Here is a 9171-nt window from a genome sequence, read left to right as displayed (position 1 = left end):
GTAGGTTGGTTTCATTCTTAATGAAAAATTTTCAAATATATACAAAACCATGGATTACATAAGAACCCTCTATTTATCCCTCACCTTACTTTGGCAAGAGTCACAAGCAATTCTTATTTCATCTGTAACTCTGCCCATTTCACTACCACCACCTTCTCTTCCAACTATTTTTTATTAGTCATTTTATTCATTTACATTTCAAATTATATCCCCCTTCCCAGTTACCTCTCCATAAAACCCCCATCTCATGCCTCCCTCTGCCCGCTCCCGTTGGCCTCTCTATGAGGGGATTCCCCCACCCACTCACCCGCTCCCAAATTGTTATTTGCAATTAGGCGTTGATTTTTGTCAATATAACCATCTCTGTGTTTTCCGGTCCCTCTATACCAGACTATAACACCTTAATTAGTGGACTGGCTTTACCTCTGCTAGAAATCTGTAACTTTCACTTACAGTATTGTAACTTTCTGGGCCTCATTCATTCCCATTGTTCCTCAAACCTCTAGGAAGGTCCCTTGTGGTGGTCAAGCAGCTTACTTCAGTCCTAAAGCAGGGGCGCCACCCACTGGTAAGATGTAAAATGCTTTCAATAGCAAATGACCCCCATAGATACAGATGTTTGAGTACCTGGTTCCCAGTTAGTGAAACCATTCGGGAGGTGTGTGTTTGTTGGTTCAGGTGTGTGGTGAGCTTTGAGGTTTCAAAAGGCCAAACCACTCCAGTTTACCTCAATCTGCCTCCTGCTTGTGGATCAAAGAGCAAAGTCTTAGCAATAGCTCAGTGCCCTTGCCTGCCTGCTGCCATGCTCCCTTCTATGATGGCTGTGGAATCATCCTGTGAAACCGGAAACTACTAAGAAACCCTTTTGTCTATAAGTTGCCCTGCCCATGGTGTTTTGTCACAGCAATCGAAGCTCACAAAGACATTTGATAGAACTTAAAATTCTTAACCATACTGTCCCAGTTTGCTTTCCGTTATTGTGATAAACATCTTGACGCAGAGCAACTTAGGAGAAAGGGCGTGGCTCGTGTTTTATCCAAGGATGCGGTGGCCGGAACTCAGAGAAGAAACGGGGGGGGGGGGACCACAAAGAAACACTGTTTACAAGCTTGCTTCCTCTGACTTACCTGCCCGGGATAGTACACTCGGTGTGGGATGAAACCCTTCCATCAATTAACACTTCAGAAAAAGTCCCACAGACATGCCCACGGGCCAACCCAACAGAAGCACTTCCTTAGCTGTGAGTCTCTCTCTGGGGGCCATGCGGGAGAAACAACAAATGGCTTTAGAACTCATGGGATTCGGCTCACGAGTTACCACAGGCACATGGGTGAGCCTCAGTGTGGCACGGCCCTGAGGACACATGTCTTGAGGACTTGATGCTGCTATGAATCTGATATCCCTCTGAATCAAAGAACTGTACGAAAACTTTAAGGGGCTTCCAGCCCCTCACTCGGCAGTATCTCTGGCATCCACAGTACTAATGCTTGATCTCTTGCAGGCATTGCTGCTGGAGCAGATTCATGATTCAATCACCACCTGAGAGAAGAACTTAGAAATGGAGACTGTCAGCAATGACCACCGCCCTTTAAAAAAAATTGAAAAAATCAAGTGAGATGTTTTTACTGCTGGCTCTAATGTAGAATATCTTAGGGAAAAATCTGAAGTTCAGAAAGGCACCCTCTTATTAGTTAAGCTAGGGACCTTTATGGTCAGGGAACAAGAACAACTCCCCCCTCCCTGGGGCTGGAGACCGGAGCTGGGGACCGAACCCAGGACCTTGCACTTCCTAGGTAAGCGCTCTACCATTGAGCCAAATCCCCAACCCCGATGATTGATTTCTTACACCCATGTTTGCCCTCAGCTTCCTGATCTGATTTAATAAGAATTGCTGATGAATAGATATGCATTCTGAAGATTTAAGGTAGATATGGTTGATTTTTATATAAAAGTTTAGATCTGTGATTCTTTTAAGATTCTAAAAGATTACTTTTTTTTTTTTTTTGGTTCTTTTTTTCGGAGCTGGGGACCAAACCCAGGGCCTTGAGCTTCCTAGGCAAGTGCTCTACCACTGAGCTAAATCCCCAACCCTAAAAGATTACTTTTAAAGATAAATAATTAAAATAATTACTCCTTTCTTTGTAACTGAAAATTGCTGCCTGCCAGTAAGAGAAACTGGCCAAGAGAACTCCCTTGCTTGCTTATGCGTTGTTAATCTCTGACAAGTTGCTTAGTTGGGAATGTACGTGGGTTTGGAAGAATAATTTGTGTTCTTTACCTGTAGTACTGAAGGGTTAAAATTTCTAAAAGTTAGTCATGAACAAAGTCCAGACATGCCTGAGAGAATTTGAGATAGGGCTCACTGGCCCGACTATCAACTCCCAAGGACACTGGCCATCTGGAGCCACCCTCTCCCCTTCCTTCACTCCCTGAGGATGGGTCATCCCCCTGCTGCAGTGAGATGAGTTGCCCTGCCCACATTGCTGAGATGCTAGATTACACGTATGCTTTGTTGATGTAACTCCGTGCCAAAAGTAACTGTGCACCCTTTGTATTAGCCAATTATGTGTATCCACACGAAACCCCTGGTTTTCCCTATATAAGCTCCTGCCTAGAGAGGCTCGGGGCTTGACTCAATCTCCTGTGTGAGATACGTGTCAGCCCGAGATCTCGTAAATAAAACTGCCTCTTGTTGATTACATCAAGACCAGCTTCTCGTGTTTCCTGGGGGTACCCCAACCCGTGACTGGAGCGAGAGTCTCCCCAAGTCTGGGGGTCTTTCAGTACGTAATGCTATTTCTTGTAAAGGTATTGGGGAACATGCTATTTTTCATAATCATTTACTAGAAGAAAACTAAAATGTAGTCTACATTGTAATTTTATACTGCTTGAAAGATTTTGCTGGGATATGTAAGTTGTGGAAGAAAGAATAAAGTATGGGGGCTCGGAACACTATTCCTTCCACCCATCAACTTCCATCAACAACTCTGTGTGTGTGTGTGTGTGTGTGTGTGTGTAAAGCTTGTCTGGATATGTGTTAGAGCTTGCTCCATCCACCAGTTGTGCATATATGTGTATGTATTTGTGTGTGTGTGTGTGTGTGTGTGTGTGTGTATGTGTGTGTAAAATGCTTGGAGCCTGCTTACTGGAGCTTTGCTCTAACCATTCTATGTGTGAATGTGTATATGTCTGTCTGTAATTCTATATTTATGTATGCATGTATGTGGGTGCATATGTGTGTGTTAAGTTATTGGACTCTCCTTTTGTTTGATCGTGTGTGTGTGTGTGTGTGTGTGTGTGTGTGTGTGTGTGTGTGAATTTTCTCTCTTTCCTTCTCTTTTTCCCCAGCCCCAAGGAGTTAAAAGAGTTCATAGTTTTTCCACTGGCCACAGGGAGTACCAGCTCCAGTAAATTAAGCTTTGTTCTCTCAGAAGAAAATCTGCTGAATAACTTCTCTCACTGCTGGCTTCCATAGGCAGCAGTCCCTGTAGGTATCTGGGTCCACCCTTGTCAGCCACTCTAAGCACTGGCCCCCAAATAGCTGCCTGTCTCAGTTTACCCACTACGTAGATGCCACAGCTGGTCATTGGCAGTCCCTCTGCCACTACTGACCCTGACCATGACATATGCTAAGTAATTCTCCAGCACAGTGCATTTCTGGAGTCCTTCAAATTAGTTTTAAGCAGATATAGAGAAAATCACAGAGAAAACAGATCATATGGTAATACTGTTGCATCTGGGTGTCCATAGCTCCAGTCAAGCCATCACAGACTTGGAAGATGCAACTGTGGTTCCTATAGAAGCAACTCTTCTCTCTTTTAAACATTCTTTTTTTTTTCTTTTTTTCATTTTTTTTTCGGAGCTGGGGACCGAACCCAGGGCCTTGCGCTTCCTAGGCAAGCGCTCTACCACTGAGCTAAATCCCCAACCCCCGCAACTCTTCTCTCTTAAACTTGTAATATCATTATTCCAAAAAGGCTTTGGGGATGTAATTGTCCTTTTGCCCTCATTGATGTAAGTACTTTTAGGTTTTATATATTCATGTGTGTATTAAAATGTTATTGGAGACATAAAGGAAGTCTCTATACAATAAAATTATCTACTTGGGACCAGCAAGACAGCTCAGCAGGTAAACGCATTTGGGGCAGAAACTCATGACCTGAGTTCCAACCACAGACCTACTTTGTAGACGGAAAGAATTGAAACCCTCTAACTATTGGTTGTCCTCTAACTATTCTCTCTGTCTCTCACTGTCTCTGTATCTCAGTGAATATAATAAAATGTCTTCATTGATGATTTGGAGAAAAATATCGAGTTGTGTGCCTAAGTTTTATAAATTCTAGACATTTTGATGGTTTTTGTCAAGGAGAAAAAGTAGACTCCATAGACTCATTGGGACGTCTGTTGTGCAGTGTTCCAGCTTACCCTGCATGCATTGCAAAGCCTACAAAACTGTCAGAGTACAATGAATGATATTCTTCAACTCCTCTAAGGAAGGTCGGCTTCTGAGGTTTCTGATGAAGTCCCCAAGGAGGGCAAATAGCTCTTATCCCGCTAGAGGGCACTGTGATGCCGGTCAAATAGGGGCAAGACAGCCAGCTGTCTAGAGTCTCAAGAGGCCTTGAGTCCCTTCCTCATAAATAACCCTCAAGTTACCTGACCTCAGGCTAAGAAGAGAAAACTAAAGGGGACAGCAACATTGTACTTTTTTTCTAAATTCTTATCTTCTCTCATTTAGATGCTACAATGACCTAGTGAAGTAAGTTTTATTATTCTTCATTTAAAATAAACAAAGAGGCATTTACAGTACAGATCTTCCCGAGATCTTCCCGAGTTCTCTAAGAACCAGCAGTGATTCAAAATAGTTATTCATCAGTTTGAGGCCTTACTTACAATGACCAGTGTCCCACTACTGACCCATAGTGACCGTGGACATGCTAGTGAAATAAATCTCATATTAACCTGAGATATTTGGGGATTAGGCACTATTACTCATTACTCCAGCATAACAATCTATTTAAGGACCTGTTTAAAATCATTGAGAGCCAGGTGGGGTCATGTGGCAAAGGCATCTGTCTGGTCTGCCTTAGTTTTTTGTTTTGTTTTGTTGTTGTTTTGTTTTGTTTTGCTGTTACTGTTGACCATTTTTCCAGAATCCGGGACTTCCCAGTGTTATTTTATCTTGGTATTTTACAAAACACTTCACAGAACATCTCACATCTACCAAGGGTTAAATGTGTTTTTAAATGCAACTTAATTTGAGAAATTAAATATATGTATACTCATTCCACCAAAAAAATTGCATTTCCATCCTGATCAAAAAATTATATACTGTCAGATGCCAGAGATATGAAAAGACAAATTTCCCTGCTTTTGAGGCTTATACTTTAGAGGAGAAGACAAATTATGAATATGATGCTATTATATTCATAGTACACGGAAGGTAAGTGTTAAAAAGACACACAAGGCAGAGATGGCAGGTAATTGACTCCTCGCATGGGGTACACATATACTAAAGTCTGAGGAGTTCTGATTTAATGGACATGGTCCATAATGATACGGTGCAGAATAAAGAATGGAGGTGGGGCTGGAGAGATGGCTCAGTGGTTAAGAGCACTGACTGTTCTTCCGGAGGTCCTGAGTTCGATTCCCAGCAACCACGTAGTGGCTCACAACCATCTGTAATAAAATCCAATGTCCTCTTCTTGTGTCTGAAGACAGCTACAGTGTACTCACATACATAAAAGTGCAGGCACATCCCAAGTTTACTTGGATGAGTTTCTTCGTTTTTGTTTCAAGACAAGTTCTCACTAAGCAACCCTGGCTGACCTGGAACTTGCTGTATCGACCAGGCTGGCTTTGAACTCACTGAGATCCCTCCTGTATGTCTCCCACATACTAGGATTGAAGGCATGAAACTCTACACTCAGCCCCAAGATTTTTTAACCTTATATTTTAGACATGAGTATGTATGTATATGTATGTGACTGCCTATGTGTATTAATGTACTATTAGAAGAGATCTTGTTACTTTTTAAAATGTGCTTATAATATTAGACATTGTGCTGCTATTGTAAAAATAAACTGTGGGCCACAAAGGATATGTCAGAAAGATTACATTCATATTTAACTAAATTAAACTGTCTTTTCTCAAAAAAAAAGTGTATGTGTTACTTCTTAAAATTAGAATAAAGATAAAAATGCAAATCTCTCCGAACCTCAAACTCCTTGGCCATTATTAAGCCTGCCTTTCTGTATCAAACACCCAGACCCTTATTTCATTTCTTCTGAGCCTTGGCTATGATTCCAGCCAGGGCTATCAATACCAAAGGTCCCTTCGAGGTTCCACTGCCTTTGCCTTGATAGCGTTTCATCTCAGGCTCAAGTCTATAATTCCAGACACCTCGAGTTCAACTACGTTTTTCTGTTGTTTTGTTTTGTATTAAAGTCCCATCTCATGAGCGTAAGTAGAGAACTCTCTCTGGGCTGTAGTCAACAGCCACCACTGAGATGCTCATTGCTCAAACACAAGTGGCAGAAGTTGGCAGCTGTCATACCACCTTGTTTTGCACAGGCCAGTATTTTCCGGGGCTAGGAGCTATGCAATTAGCAAGCAGTCTCACCTTTATACCATGAACATGAAAGGACCCAGCTCAGAAAAGCATAGCTCCCCATCCTTACAGAACTTCCTTCATCTTGACAGAAATATCAATTCTCTCCCTGAAAGGATACCCAACATCCTCCCTGTTCCTTCTTCCCTGCCCCACCCCTAACACAATCTCCTTGATGAGCTGAGGCTTCTACAGAGCAGAGAGAACTCTCTTCAGACACTGCTCCTTTCCTTACAAATAGACCCCAAGGGAAAGAAATGCACAAATGACCTTGGGAAATGGAGAATAGAAAAAGTGGAGGAAACAGTCCCTCATTAATTAATGTTGTATAATTTTTCTATATTCATATTTTCACATATTTATCTGCCTCGATGACCCAGTGATAAAGAATTTATTATTCCCACTTAAAATGAACAAATTGGGTCTGGGGGAGTGGCTCAGAGCCTAAGGCCTCCCTGGGAAAGTGTGAGGACTGGAACTGGGGTCTCCAGAATCCACATAAGTTTGGGATATGCATGGCAGCATGACAGCTCACCTGCAATTCCAACCTCCAAAGACAGAGACGGGGTCCTCCAAGCAAGCCTGCCAGCCAGACTAGCCAAATCTGACTGCTCTGGATTTGACCCTGGCTTGTAGAATAAGGTAGAACTGCACTCAAGTATAATTTTCTACACCAACCTTGGGCCTCCACATGCAATACAATACCTCCTCACAGCACATACACATACATATGTACACAGGACAAATGAGTAACAGAGTAGGAAAGGAGGGAGGGAGGGAGGGAGGGAGGGAGGGAAGGAGGGAGGGAGGGAGGGAAGGAGGGAAGGAAGGAAGGAAGGGAACAAACCAGGGATCCAGCAAAATTGCTCAGTGGGTAAATGCCCATGTCGCTACCAGCTTGATGGCCTGAGCTCAATTCTCAGAACCCACGGGGTGGGACCAACTTCTGTAAACTGTCCCCTGTGTCCCCTGATCTCTACATGCACACCTTGGTGCAAACACACACACACACACACACACACACACGCGCGCGCGCGCGCGCGCGCTAAATAAATAAATAAATAAATAAATAAATAAATAAATAAATCACATTTATCTGTAAGCACTGTGGCTCTTGACCCCCCCCCCCCACTTCAACATCATCGGACCCAGATACCTCTGTCTTTTCAGGGTTGGCTCTGTTTTAAACTGACTGACTGTTGGAGAAGCTTCATGCTGTGCTGGAAGGAGCCATGAAAGGTTGCTTTTGTTGTTTTTGTTTTACTTATTCACTTTACATCCCACTCACTGCCCCCTCCTGGTCACCCCTCCCACAATCCTTCTTCCATCTCCCCTCCTCTTCTCCTCTGAGCAGGTGGAGGCTCCCCCAGGGTATCCCCCCCCCACCCTGACACACCAAGTCTCTGTGAGGCCAGGTACATCCTCTCCCACTGAGGCCAAACAAGGCAGCCCAGATAGAAGAACATATCCCACACCCAAGCAACAGCTTTTGGGATAACCTCCTGCTTCAGTTGCCCGGGATACACATGAAGACCAAGCTGCACATCTACTACATATGAGCAGTGGGGCCTAGGTTCAGGTATGTCCTATATATGTTCTTTGGTTGGTGATTCAGACTCTGAGAGCCCCCAAGGGTCCAGGTTGGCTTTGTTTAGTCTGCCTGTAGAGTTCCTATCCCTTTTAGGGCCACAATCCTTCCTCCTATTCTCCCATAAGAGTCCCCAAATTCCTTCTACTGTTTGTCAGTTGCTGGATGGAGCCTCTCAGAGGACAGCCATGCTGGACTCCTGTCTCATGCACAGCTTTCAATGACTCTGAAACTCCAAGCCCCTCAACAGGTTCTGGATGTTCCCTATAGAGCAACAAGGACTCAGGCACCAATTGTCTTCACCCGAGCACCCCTTCACATTCACCATGTCTTACACAAGCAGGACAAGAAACACACCACTCAAAAGAATCCAACCGGGGCTGGAGAGATGGCTCAGCGGTTAAGAGCGCCCGACTGCTCTTCCAGAGGTCATGAGTTCAATTCCCAGCAACCACATGGTGGCTCACAACCATCTGTAATGAGGTCTGATGCCCTCTTCTGGTGTATCTGAAGACAGCTACAGTGTACTTCTATATAATAAATAAATAAATCTTAAAAAAAAAAAAAAAAAAGAATCCAACCGCACCGAAGTATGTAGAATAAAGAGGAGCGCCCTTTTGTTATTAGGGAAATTGCAGCCCTCCTTTCATGGTTCTTGGACATTAATAAAATACTTTTAAAAGGGACTGAGAAGAAAACTCATCCATAATTACATTTAAGCTTGAGAGAAAAAGAACTAGGCAGGCAAACAGGAAATCTTGGCAGCTGCCTGGAAGAGGAAACCGGAGAAGAGGAAAGGCATGTCCTTTAGAATGGAGGTTGGCGAGCAGCTGCAAAAAGGGGGTGGGCCTTAGAGAAAGAGTAAGAAAGCCCCGAGTGTCCAGGAAAGCATGCTTTTGGCCAGTATAAGAAGGAAAAAAATAGAGGAAAAAAAAAAAAGAAAAGGAAGTAGGCAGTCGCACTTCTCCAGCTC

This window comes from Rattus norvegicus, chromosome 1 (assembly GCF_021556685.1).
Source record: "Rattus norvegicus strain SHRSP/BbbUtx chromosome 1, alternate assembly SHRSP_T2T, whole genome shotgun sequence".
In the NCBI taxonomy this organism is placed as follows: Eukaryota; Metazoa; Chordata; class Mammalia; order Rodentia; family Muridae; genus Rattus; species Rattus norvegicus.
This window is presented reverse-complemented; position numbering follows the sequence as displayed.